Below are 13,094 nucleotides of genomic sequence, written 5' to 3' on the forward strand. Positions count from 1 at the left end.
GCTTTAAATTTTTTTACAGTAGCAGCTTCCAAAAACAGTCCAAAAATGCATTAGAGATCCATATCACAGAATGCAGTTTTGTATTTATTATCACAAGGGGAGGGGTGTGTCTGTACAGTATGACCATAAACTGAAAATTACTCTTTTCCAGTCAAGACAGTACATGAAAGTTATTCGTCTAAGCAGCTTCCAAAGTTGTAAACCCAGTTCAACTGGCTACCAGGCTCTGACTGTGCATGGTAAAAAACAATTGGTACAGACCAGTGAATCAGACAAAAGATCAAACTAAAAATAGTTTCAACATTGGTATTTATATATCTTCAGAGTATTAAAAATAGTCTTACTGGATTTCTTGGACTTTTTCTCATTGGGGATTCCCTAGCAAATAATATTGAGGCTGTAATAGAATTGATTGTAAGAGTTTAAAATTAAGCTTTAAAATCAGTGCAGAAAACATCTGTAAACCAAGAAATGTTAGAGCAGAACTTGAAAGAAATCCAAACTTTTTAAGGCATAGAACTGCATGTAGGATAGCCAAGCAATGTTAACTCTTTCCTATAGCTGGAAAATAAAAGTCCTTTAGTTGGAAAATAAATTTGATCTACCTTTTAATATGCTTTTAATCTGAGATTGCAATCTCTTCTTACAGTAAATTATGTCAAGCATTTGGTATTAATGTACAGCATTTCTGCTGTCAATAACTTTGTGAAATATCTAAAACTCTTCTGTTAATTAACTGTAACATCAATTGTCTGTGTGAAGCTTCATGTTAGGAAATAGTAGCTATATGTGGTTTATATTGCTAAGGGAATCACAAATAAGAAATCCTAAAAGGAAAGGAATGGTTGCCAGTAAACTGTACAAGACCAAAGGTTAAGTAACTCTCAGAACATGAGGTTATGGGTTGAAGTAGTTAAAGGGAAAATATCCCAGAAATACATTTCAGAAAATAAACTAATTAACCCATAATATCACCAGAATGACAGGTATTTAAACAAAAGGGAAAGGGTGGAAATAACTCCATTTTTGGGAAATCTACTTCAATATTTATAACTTAACTGGCCCAAATATGACTCAAAATTAAAAATTAAATTAGAATTACGTAGGATTTAAATTCCTTTGTACTTAATATCCTTGCATTTCTCGGTAGTGGCTCAATTGCTCAAGAAAAGCAGTACTCTGGAAGTTTTTATATTTTTTCTGTTTCCGTTCAGGGCGTGTTTCTCGAACACCTTAAGCCAGCCTAACTCACAGCTGCCGTAGCCCAGCCCTTCAGCTCGGTGATCTGTGCCGATGCGAGCGCTGTGCACCGAGGCGGCCCCGGGACCTCAGCCAGCCCCGTGCTCCAAAGAAAGCAGCTTTTTGTCTCAGTTCCCTGAAGTGGCTCATTATACGGTAGCGTGAGTGGCACAGGGGAGGGAGCTCAGCCAGCTCGGCTTGGGGCTGGTGGGACAGGGGGTCCTCCAGCAGCCCGCGACCCTCAGCGCTCCGTGGGTAACCACCCTCCGGGGAGCCCCAGAGCCCACGGCCTCAAGAGTGACAGGAGCTATGGTTAGCTTCAGGCAGGTAGTAAATTAAGCAGATGAAACTTCACCAAACGTGATACTTCCAACGTGGGAACAGTAACATCGTTGAGCAGAAGTCACGAATGGCGCACTCACTCCTTGTGAGCGGTTTGCTAGGACCGGCAGGGTAAAGGTGCGGTGGGATCGCTGCTCCAGTGGGACATTTCCCCGTGTGCAAAGAGGGGTTTCCACACACTTTCTTCCCCTTGAGCCCCTTGTATGAGAACTGCCTAAACTCACTAAACCGGATGGAAATATCTCACTCACTTTTGCTGTGTTAATTTTCTGCCTGGGGCAGAACAAGGTGGGAACGGAGTAATTTTCTTTCGGAAGCAGGTTTTTCAGCTCAACTCAGCTCAGCCTGTGAGTGTTCCCTCTCGGGCTGGGGCTGCATGTCCTGGTGGGATGGCTCGGGGAAGGGGTGACCTCTTCCCGGCACCCACAACTCACTCAGTGAGAATTGTCACTCCCTTGCAGTCACAATTTAAATAAGCCACATTACCCACACAGCTTAAACTGCAGATCTTCCCCTGTGAAAATCAGGATGGGACCTGTATCTTGGTCATAATTTTATCACCTTAGTTTTCTTCACCAACAACCCACCTGCCTATGCCTCAGAGCCAATTCTCCGAGGTATTTGGTGGGTGTGTACCAGAGCTCTCTCACTGTGCACCAATTTTGCAATGAGGCCACAACAAACATGCAAAAGACAGGGCTTTGCATGTAACCTTTTCCTGTTCCTCTATTGTTGTGTCTCCACACGTTCTCCATGAAATTAAAACAAAAAGATCAACTGAACACATCCAGTTTCAAAAATAAGGTACTAATAAGGCTGAACCTGTTGCTTCAACAGAAATTCTCAATTGCTTGCCTTGTGCCAAACTGCAGAGAGTGGGGGGAGAAAAAGAAAAAAGCTTTTAAACCATGTTATATCAGAAGGTTTGATCAAGGAACAATATATGGAGAATGAATGCAAGGCAGCAAAGGGATAATCACAGGTTTCTGACCTACAAGACTTGCAGGAAAAGCCAGCCCAAGTCAGGTACAGTACAGAAATCATTGGAATCGGTTCAATTTGACTGAATGCCAGAGCACACTCTAATCCAGGGAACAGAGCCAGACCTGACCCCATTTGCAGGACCTTTGTTGCTGTTTTAAACATGTATCTTTACCGTGCCAGATAACAAACCAAAGATGATATTAGCCTAGCAATTAAAGAATAATTAGCAAAAGAAGCAACGCTTTGTTCTGTACCAGTTACTTAGACTGCCATTAATGCCAGCTGGGGTGTATTAAGTACAGATTTTTCTCTAACAATGTTTTAATCGATTTGAATAAATAAATTAATTTAGGCTACATGATAAGTTGTAACACCTAAGTCTCAAAACCTCCTCCCTTAAAATCAGCGACCTAGCCATTAAGGTAAATTGCAGTTATAACTACAAGTATTAGGAAATAAATTTAATATTTGCATCTGTTTGCACTCTGAGGCTTATAAGAATATGGTGTTAGGCAATGCCAGTGTAATGGTTTGCTCCTTCCCTCTGTGCCCTGCAAGCATCCCCTCTGCTCAGCTGCCTCAGCAGAACCATTTGTGGGCCCACCCCGTGAGCCAGACCGCGGGAACTGACCCGGCTTTGGGATTTATCTGGGGGGACAGGGGAAGATTGCTCAGGTCGGGCGGATTCCCCCCGATGTGAGCCCACAAAGAGCTGTGTCAGCACAGCCACGCGGGGACGGTGGCTGCAGTAGGAACACAGACCAAGGGTGTCTAAAGTTAGCCCTGCGTGTCATGAGACAAAACCACAGCAGCAGCCCCGGTCACTGGCCGTGCCCACGGCGGGCAGCAGCCCCAGCTCCAGCTCTGAGTCACATCCACGAGCCCCCAGCAGCAGTGAAACCCCTGTGGACGAGCATATGAGCCACGAACAGATGGTGCCTCCAGGATAAATGCTGTGAATACATCGCTGCACAGTGGCTTTAGAAGAAAAGCTGTGATGAGGCTGAGCAGTAGAAAAACTTGGAGAAAGTGAACAGAAGAGTAAATATTGAGGGTTATTGCAAGTGATAAACACAAGGCTATTGAATTGTTTGCTATAGAATTTCCTCGTTAACCTTTGTTTTAAAGACATTTTGCATTCAGTAAAGAGAAGGATAATCACTTTAAAGGATCATTGTCAGAAAGATGTATATGAAATAGTAAATCAGGAAAAACAGGCTAAAGCTTACTTCAAGTAAGAGACAGTCTTTAAAATACTTAGACAATAATTCATCAATTTTTCCCCTCCCCACAATTCATAGCAGTACCTCTGAAAACAAACAATTTATCCACTAGGGACAATTGTTGTTTTAGGCCATGGCCCTGATGAATGTATTTTTTAGTCTCAGATATAAGGAAAGCTACAAAAGGTCAAAAAATGTGGGTATAGTTTAGATAAACATCTAAGAGTTTGGAAATTCATCTGAATGCTTTCTGTCAGAAAAAAATGTGCTGTAAGTCTTGTGAGAAAAAGGCTTATTTGTGATGTTGGCACTTTTATTTCTGTTCTCAGCTGGAATATGCGAGTAGTCAACCTCGCACATGGTGTTTTGTCTTCAGGAGTTGTGGGGAAAAAGTTCAGTTCTAAAAATAGATTATGGTGAGACTTTTATCCTACGTAAACTCACTTCGCCTCTTGTTACTAAAAGAGACAATGGGATAGTCATGTAAAATTTTGCTGAAAACTGAAAAGCTGCATGCAGTTAAAGAAGAGGGAATTGTTTTCATTTTACAAGATTCAAAAGTCCCCACAACAACTTGAAAGAAAACTTCTGCTCTGATTTTTAGTTACATGACACAAAATCAAACATGCCTCTCAGTTGACTTGAATTGTAACTCTGACACCCACCAAGTTCTTGTGACAGTGCCTAGAGATGAAGCTTGACCATACACAGCAGTAAGACTGGGTCTTAGCAACAAATGGAGTAATCTACCATCAATAAATAACCTCCAAAAACTACATTTCATTTCCAAAATGCCTTAGAAATTTATTATTTTTTCATTTTAAGTCATTTGGATGTAGCCTCTAATATTAGTCATAAAAATGAAATTTGGAATTTTAAATTACTTCGACTTGTTGAAATTTTTCTACCAACAGTTTCATGTGCAAATGCACATATGTGCAGGGAAGGGCCATGGTGTACATGTAAATTTTGAGTGCCCTGCCTCACCACAGGCAGCTGAAGAAATCACACCTCTTCCATAATGGCAATTCTCCCTTTAGATAGATCAGGATTTTTTTTTTATCCTGAAATAAATGGGTTTGGTTTATATTTCCTTGGAGTAGTTCTGCTGGGAAGCCTTTAATATTTCTAATGTCACAGACATCCACATCAACAAAGGTAGCTAATATCTACAGGACACAGTCTGATAAATGCTGCTTTTGCCAGCAGTTCTGTCTTAAACCATCCTTGTCTCCAGGCTCCTTGTTCCTTCCTTTTCTTTCTGCTTTGTTGCCCTCAAAGAACTGTTTGGAGGGGGGTGGCAATGATGTGGAGAAGACAGATTTTAACCTGCAAAACTCCCTGATCCACCTATCAATCAGAGTTTCACTATTAGGACCAAGGAGATACCTACTTACAAAGGGTCACACACAGCCCTCCATGGCCTCTCCTTCTATCTCCCACTCTGGGTAAGGTTGCAATTTCACACTGCTGTTGTATGAACAAGCTTGTTGTTACTGACTCTTGCAGTTTATTGGAAAATTAAAATATGTAGACTATTTTATAACCCCACATGAATGTACAAACTTCCAAGATTCAGTATGTTTGCTGTCCCCAAACCAGACACACAATATAAGTATTTGTATGTAAAAAGTCATGGACAGAATTTTAAAGGCTCTATAACACACAAAAAAAGAGCTGTTAAGCAGCTGCTCATTACCCACTTTTATGAATAGAGGGCTGAGTTATTACTCCATATAATAGAGTACTTGTTTTTCCATGAGGTAGGAGGTAATCCCTAACACTTAGTCTGTTTACAGGTCATATCTGCCTCCCCAGTGATACTTCCAGGGGCTGGTATATTTTCTGAAGGGCAGTAGGACTAGACTAAGTACTTTTCACATACTGACCAGGCTATATGCTCCCTCTTAAGAACCTCTATAAAAAGATTCCAAAGAATATGCTTTTGTTTTAGGGAACAGAGGCACATTTTTGTTTTGCTCCTCCCCTCCCAAACCTTTACTTTCAGAAACAACCCTTGGTAATCCTTCATGCTTGTGGTTTTTTAATCTATAGACAAAAATCTGGAGCCAGAAGTCAGAAGAAAACTCAAATGCATAAATCCTTTTAAAAGAGCTTCTATCTTATCTAGGCTTAAATAGATGTGGTAGGAACGTGGAGACTGGAGCCAACTGCATTATTTTTGCCAATCTGCCTTCAAGTGTGAATAATGTCCCAAAAGTTTATATGCTTTCCTAGATATATGTTACATGGCTCAAAGATAACTGTGTAGTTTGTCTGTCACCTATCCCAGCAGCTCTAAGAAATACCTGGACTCCTCAGGAAGACATATTGTTCAAGATGTCATCAGCTTGTTAATTCAGAAAATAATAAATTCTCAAAAGTAGCATCAAAGAGTAATGAAAAAAGGTTAATGTGGATCCTGGAACAACTTTTCTGTCAATTCTTTCCCCTAGACTCATCCCTTTCCTTTGCCTTTTTCCATCTCTTAAGCTCTTTGGGACCAGTTCAGTACAGAGGGTTGCTCTGCAAACCTTGGCTTCATTCACAGCCAAGTAAAGCAAACGATCAGACTCATCTGCCTGTCTAGAGCAATCAGAACTTCAAGTTCATCATTCAGAAATCATACAGACCATAAGCTGAACATTTATTTGGCCTCTGTATCACAAGGGACCTCAAGAATGGAGTTTCTGCGTTCCTTGCCTTGATCTGAGAAGGAGCATTACTGAATTGGAGGACATGGTCAGAGCTGTGCAGATGGTCTGTATTAAGAGATGAACTCCTTCACACCACCAATAGCTGCCAGTCCTCCCAGATCTGCCAGTCTGACTACACACCGAGCCACTCCCTAATCTGCTTCTGTCAAAATAATCTGCTTTTTGCAAAATATCAGAGAACCATAGGAAAGGAATGAAAGAAAAACGCTCCTTTTTGTTGGCTCCTGTTACTCCAGGGACTGGACAAGGTTCTCCCTGACAGTTGGTTACCATGGCTATTAATACCATGATAGAATTCCATGATTAGAAGAAAATTCCATGATTTAGAAGAGTGAAATCTCACTAGGAAACCCTAAGAATATCATAGGAGTAAGCAACTGTATAGCAGTTTCTTAAAAGAGAAGAGCTGATGGCCATTTGGAAAAAATTATTTATATTTAATGATCTGCAAAGTTTAGCCTCTGGCAGTGCTATTTTAAAAATAATCTCTTACAATTAAAACCAGTTAACTCAAAAACTGCTGCAAGATGAAATGTATTTGTTCTCTTGTCCACACTTTGAATTGGCATAACTTTCCTTTGCTGCAGACCAACTCCTCCCCAAATATGAAATGCTGCTATCTTACGTACATAGGGAAGAGGCACAGCATCTGTTACCCAGTCAAGAAACAAGTCTGAGTGCCTTACTGCCAGGAAAGACAACTCACTTTGTACAAGAATGCTATTTGTCTGTTAGACATACAAGAATCCACTTAGCTTCCATTTCAGCTCATTTGTAGTTGCCAATATCTACCCTTTAAATACTTCCAGCTGCCACTTCTGTGTTGAAAATGTATCTGTTTTCATCTTTCGTTTAGGACTGAGATATTGTCCAAAGCATCTGGTAATGTGAACTGTGGGGCCCTGGGTAGCCCAGGAACTATATAACCTGGTTCAAAGGCATCTTAGAGGAGAATAAAGGAGGTTCTTGAGTGGTTCTTCTGGCAGCAGTGGCCCTTTGTTATCAAAAAATTCCACCTAGCAAACCCACTTTCTTTTGCAGGCTTGCTTTTGCCCTGCATCAGTTCCCCAGTCAAGTTGACCAGACAGCTGTACACACAGTTTCACTTGCAGAAGTGAGAACGTGATGCAGGGGCAGGAGGAGATTTCCATTGTACTTTTCTAGAATGGACTTCACAAGTCATATTTGTAAAACTGACTTGACCACAGTGCATCCGAATCATAGACAGAGGACTTCAGCCTACACAGACACTAACTCAAACCTCTTCCATAGCACTAATTCCCCAGACAAACATTTACAAGTAGGCTGTGGATTCAATAATGATTTCAGAATGTGAATGTTTGTTTTCAGGAAACAAAAGTGAGAGGATAAAGGAGGAAGAACAAGATATTTCATTTTAGATTCTACACTTAAGTGAATTGTTTGTCAGATGCCATAATCCTTATTGAGAGCTAGCAAGAAGTAGTAAAATGTCTAGGGCTTAAAAGATACAGTCTTCCCTGAAATCACCATCTAGGCTCAGAAATGCAGATTTCCATCACAAACTTGCACTGCTGCCATACGCATCAAAATCAACGGCTATTCAATAATAACCATTCAATAATGCAGATACTGGCCCAGCAACTCCCCAGTGTGTCTGAGAGTGTAGGGACATTGTAGGCATTTTTAGAGCTACAGCTCATGAAAGCACAGCCAGCCTGGCTCTAGAGCAGCTGTTGTTAGCAGAACTCTTGAAGCACAGATTTCATTGCAGGGGTGCATGCTGTTCTATAAAACTGAATAAATACTTCAGAAGTTTAGCCAGCTCAGAGATCTGTTTCAGTCTAGCTCTTCTGCCAGTAGCCAGTCATTTTAACTGGTATTTTAACAATACAACTTCAATTACATGGAAATGACATTTGTCTTAACTGCTCCCAGAAATTACAGAACTTACAAAGCAAACTGTCTCCCAATATACCATATCCTTGTTCAGGAGGGCTCTTTAGCTATGACTCTCATAATCTGTAGGGATAATTTAATGTAAAAAAGTTACAAGTCTCATTTGACTAATATGAATGCTGCCCATAAACTGCTGGGAGGTATTTCTCTGGGCCTGAAGCTGATGAGCCTTTGGCTGTACTGGCCTTTCCTAGGTGACTAATACTGGCCAACAGTCCTCATTTTCCCTCTTTAGGCACTCTCCATTCCCAGATATCCTTCCTCACTGAGGTGCCATCCTTGCTGTTGTGCCACCACTAAGACTTGCAAGGACCCAGAGTGAATCAGACCAGGGAACTGATTCAGCTGAAAAATAAAAGCAACCACAAGCGTGTCTGTTGGTGAAAGGGAGGAGGTAAGAAGCAAAAGAGGCTGCAATAAGCAGCAGGAGGCAAGGACTTAATACCTTGCTTTGATCCACGGTCTATTATGTGAGCCTTGATAATATAGTGTGTCTACTCTAACAGAGGATCTGGAACTGTAAAGGGATGAAATTACTGCAAAGTGTGAAAAGGTCAATTAAAGGGTTCAGAATAGATGTCAAGTCAGCCTTCATAGTCCCTCACCTTAGTTATATCTTCACTTTTCCTTTCAAGAAAGAGTTTAAGGGGTTTGAATTCAATGCTACAAAAGTTTATTTAGTAGCTTTGGGTGCCTCTGAGAAATGTGTGTTGTTTCAAGAATGATTAGTCCAAGAATATAATGGCAACATAGTTCAAACACAGTGTCCTTCCAATACACTTACCAGACTCAAGGACAGGTAGCATCTTCCGTAACTGATGGTCATTCAATAGCCCTTTTCGGCATTCTTCAGTTCACCTCCCCTCTCAGTTAAATATAATACATTTCATGAAAAATCTCATGCAGCCCCCATGAATTATTGCATATCAGTTCCTTCTTCTTAAGCACACAATTAAAAAATTTCAAACAGAAAAGAGCTTGGAGCAAAATTCCTCAGCTAAATAGCTTTTAAGTTTGTGAGAACTTAGATCCAAAGTATGTTACTGTAATCCATCTAATTCAACCAGCATTTCATCCTTTATAAGTAATTCAGTCTAAAGCTTTCTACTCAACTGGTGGAAACTTGAAAAAAATGCTGATTTCGATTTTAAACAATCTCCTGTCAACAATCATATATAAGAAAGTACATCAATACTTCTCAAGTATATAGTGGGTAGATCTGAATTCAGGACATCATCCAGGATCTTGGAGTCATACATTAACTACCAATAAAAGCGCTCATGGAAATGGCAAATAATTTTCCCTTGACATAAATATTGCTTCATGTGACCCCAGTTCCAGATACCTGACTATTTTAACTTTCTGCTCACCAGTTTATCCACAGCATGTTCTTTAAGCTGCTTTGTATAAAGGTTTTGTTTCTCCTTTGTCTTGATGATACCATGAGTCCATTCTGAGTCCCTCAGCTTCCTCCTCCTTCACCACATCCATCCTTGTCACAGAGAGCACAAAAAGTGCAAAAATATGTACTCCAGCTTCTGTTCTACTCTAGTGAAAAACAGATCAGTCAGCTTTGTGCTCCTCCCTACCTTTCACCCTTTGTAGTTCTATCCTGTCTGCTCTATTGTTCTCCTAGCTGGTAAATACTTCACAGCAGACACGCCATATACTTTTAACACTTTGGCCTATTTTGGATGTTGCTATTATATAGAGGATAAAACTATATTCCACACAGACCTGAACTTTTTCTCATATCAACCAAAAAAAAAACCCAACCCTGTGCAAAATTGCTAATGTTTTAGAGTCAAAAAAGTAATGTTGGAGTCTATTTTTAGATTGTGTTAAGTTTCACTCACTTTTGATAATCTGCGTTTTCCTTTTATGGACCGATGTTTTGTTTATGGCTTAGAAATTGTGCATGAGATCTCCCAAGATGACCTTTAAAATAAACCAAGTTTAACATCTTGATATCCACAGTGGCGTGGGAGTCTAAAGATGTGGTTGCAGATACCTGTTTCTCGTTAGAAGGAAGCTAATGACAGATCATGCCACTTCCTCACTTATCAAGGAAGATCCTCATGATGCAAGTTTTGTGTTAAGCTATAGCAGTTCAGCATGAACTGGGGGTGTATTTCTGTTATATAGACACAAGTTGTTGACAGAGCTCAATACTGTACATTGTTCATTAATTGATTAATTAATAGAAATGAGCAGAATAAATTTAATACCTATGCGAAGCTTATGAACTTGTCTGCACAATATCGAGCAGTCAGTAAATGTGACATATACTGGATAGAAATTCTCCAGACATTTCCCACTTCCATCTCTTCAGTCACAAGGAAGCATAACAGAAAAGGGCATCTGTTGGTCTGTATCTTCTGATGGCACTAATTTCTCAGCTAATTTGCAAAGAAGTGCCAAAGAGTGAAAAATTATTATATTCTTTTAGGAGATCAGCTACATTACAGACAGTAACTGTACAAACTCTACAGATGCCCTTATCACTGACTGGAGTCCGGATCTGGAGATGTTGTACTTGAAAAGACTAAGAAGTATTTTAATTGCCCTTTTCTTTTTCTGCCACTGATATTTGTGCAGAGGTTGTCAACAGGATGTTTCGTGCACATGTACTCTTGAGCTGCAGTGTGAGTAAGCGATGTAAGGAAAACCAGCACCAGCAGCAGTTGGATGCTGCCAAGTGTGCCCTACAAACCTCAAGGAAGAAGCTGTGTAATGACCTCTACTACAGAAACAATCTTTGCAGACCAGACTGGGAAACAACCAACGTGCTTTTCTGTCACCCCAGCTAAAACCCTTCTTGAATGGAAGTCAATACCTACACAATAGTTTTCAGGTGTAACAGCTGCACCCCCAATTCATTTTAGTTCACCCAGGGATGCAAGAAAGGCCTGCAATGGAAATTCCAGGATTAATAAGGTGACTATTTTTGTTCAGCTAAAAAGACTGGTCAGCTTGACATGCCTACTCTAAATACTGAAATGGAAGAAAAGAAAGGTGTTTACAAAAGCTAACTTTAGCTTAGTGAGGCTAAGAAAACAAGTGAGCAGAAGCTATCTTGAATTGCCATTTGAAAACCCTCCTCCTGACCCACACAGACCTGAGTATCATCAAAATGCTAAGATTAGCTTTTGTCAATATCCCAAAATCTGTTAAAAAGTTGCAGACGGCTTCTTCTCTAAGGGCTGGGTTGTATTTAGTGAAAATAAACTTAAGTCACAGTCCTAGAACAGCCAATAAGAATTCCTAATGCAAGAAGGAATACAATGAGCTGCTGACTGGGAGCCTGCACTGTCAGTACAGTGACATGGGGGGTTCTGAAGCACAGGGGAAGTGAGAGGAGTGAGCTGTGTGGGTGAGATGTTCTCTGCGACCAGGTGATCCGGTGAATTCACAGGCTGGGCTGAGGGGAAAACAGTACACAATAGCTGTCAGGCAGTGATAGGTGAAGATGCAAGATGTTTTCTGACAGGATGAGGTTAGCTCTTCCTTTCATGAAAATATATCAACCTTTTCTGTAAAATCTCCACTTCATCTAAATTGATTTTTTTTTAATGAAGAGGTATGAAGAAAATAAAATGTGGGTGGATCAAATCTGTTTGTCTTCAGTGTTTCTCTACAAAGTTAAATGGAAACTCTTTCCTCCATCCTACTCTGAGCTGTGTTTGCTCGTGTGTTGCAATTTTCAATAAACGCTGCATTACACATTTTGCCTCTAACACATTACACATTTCTCCTCTAAAGAATGGAGAATCTTACTACAGATGTGAGTTTAAATACTAAATATGAGCACAAGAAAGAGGGGTAAATGTTGAATCTGTGGGTAAATGCTGTACCAGTACTACTGCACAGAAAACAGCAGTGACTAATCTATTTTTTTCTCTCTCTCTATCCCTTCACCCAGCATTGCTGCCATTATGGGATATGCACTCTGAGGTCATGCTGCACAGTCATGCATGTTACCCACACCAGGGAGCAAACTACCACTGATTTTACAGTCTGCATTGCAACACTTGGCTAGCTGATAAAAGTTAATGGCAGAGAAGGTTATTTATTAAATCCCTATTAATTCGGCATTCATAATGCAATATTCCTATAGCCTACAGGCTATAAACTTTCTAAGAACTACAACTGTTTGCCATGTTCAGGCACAGCAAAATATAAAAGCTGCTATTAACTGTAATAAGAGAATGTCACGGGGCAGCATGACATAATTACCATGCCACTGATGTGACAGGTAGGCATCATGGTCTAACTGTGCAGTGATTTACTGCCTGAATCCTGCAGTCCCAATATTGCACCTCTCTGAAATCATATCATTCTGATGCCCTTGTGAACACTCCACCTTTCATTCCCTTCCACCTACAGATCTGAATAAACCATGTTAAATTAACTTCTAAAAAACCACCCTTACAAACATCCCTTTTGTATGCCATAGAGGGGAAATAAACACACAGTTCTGCTCAAGTGAAACTGCCCCATATTGTTTTTAACACCCTTTCAGATCTCATGGGTTTTGTGGCTCATATAGGTGCTTCTACCCACACATGTTTACTTGTGTTCTGTCTGGTGTCCTGGATTTTGCTGTATTTCAGCACAAAGGAAAAGAATGGTTTCAGCTTTTAAACTTTTT

This window comes from Sylvia atricapilla, chromosome 12 (genome assembly GCF_009819655.1).
Source record: "Sylvia atricapilla isolate bSylAtr1 chromosome 12, bSylAtr1.pri, whole genome shotgun sequence".
Classification (NCBI taxonomy): Eukaryota; Metazoa; Chordata; class Aves; order Passeriformes; family Sylviidae; genus Sylvia; species Sylvia atricapilla.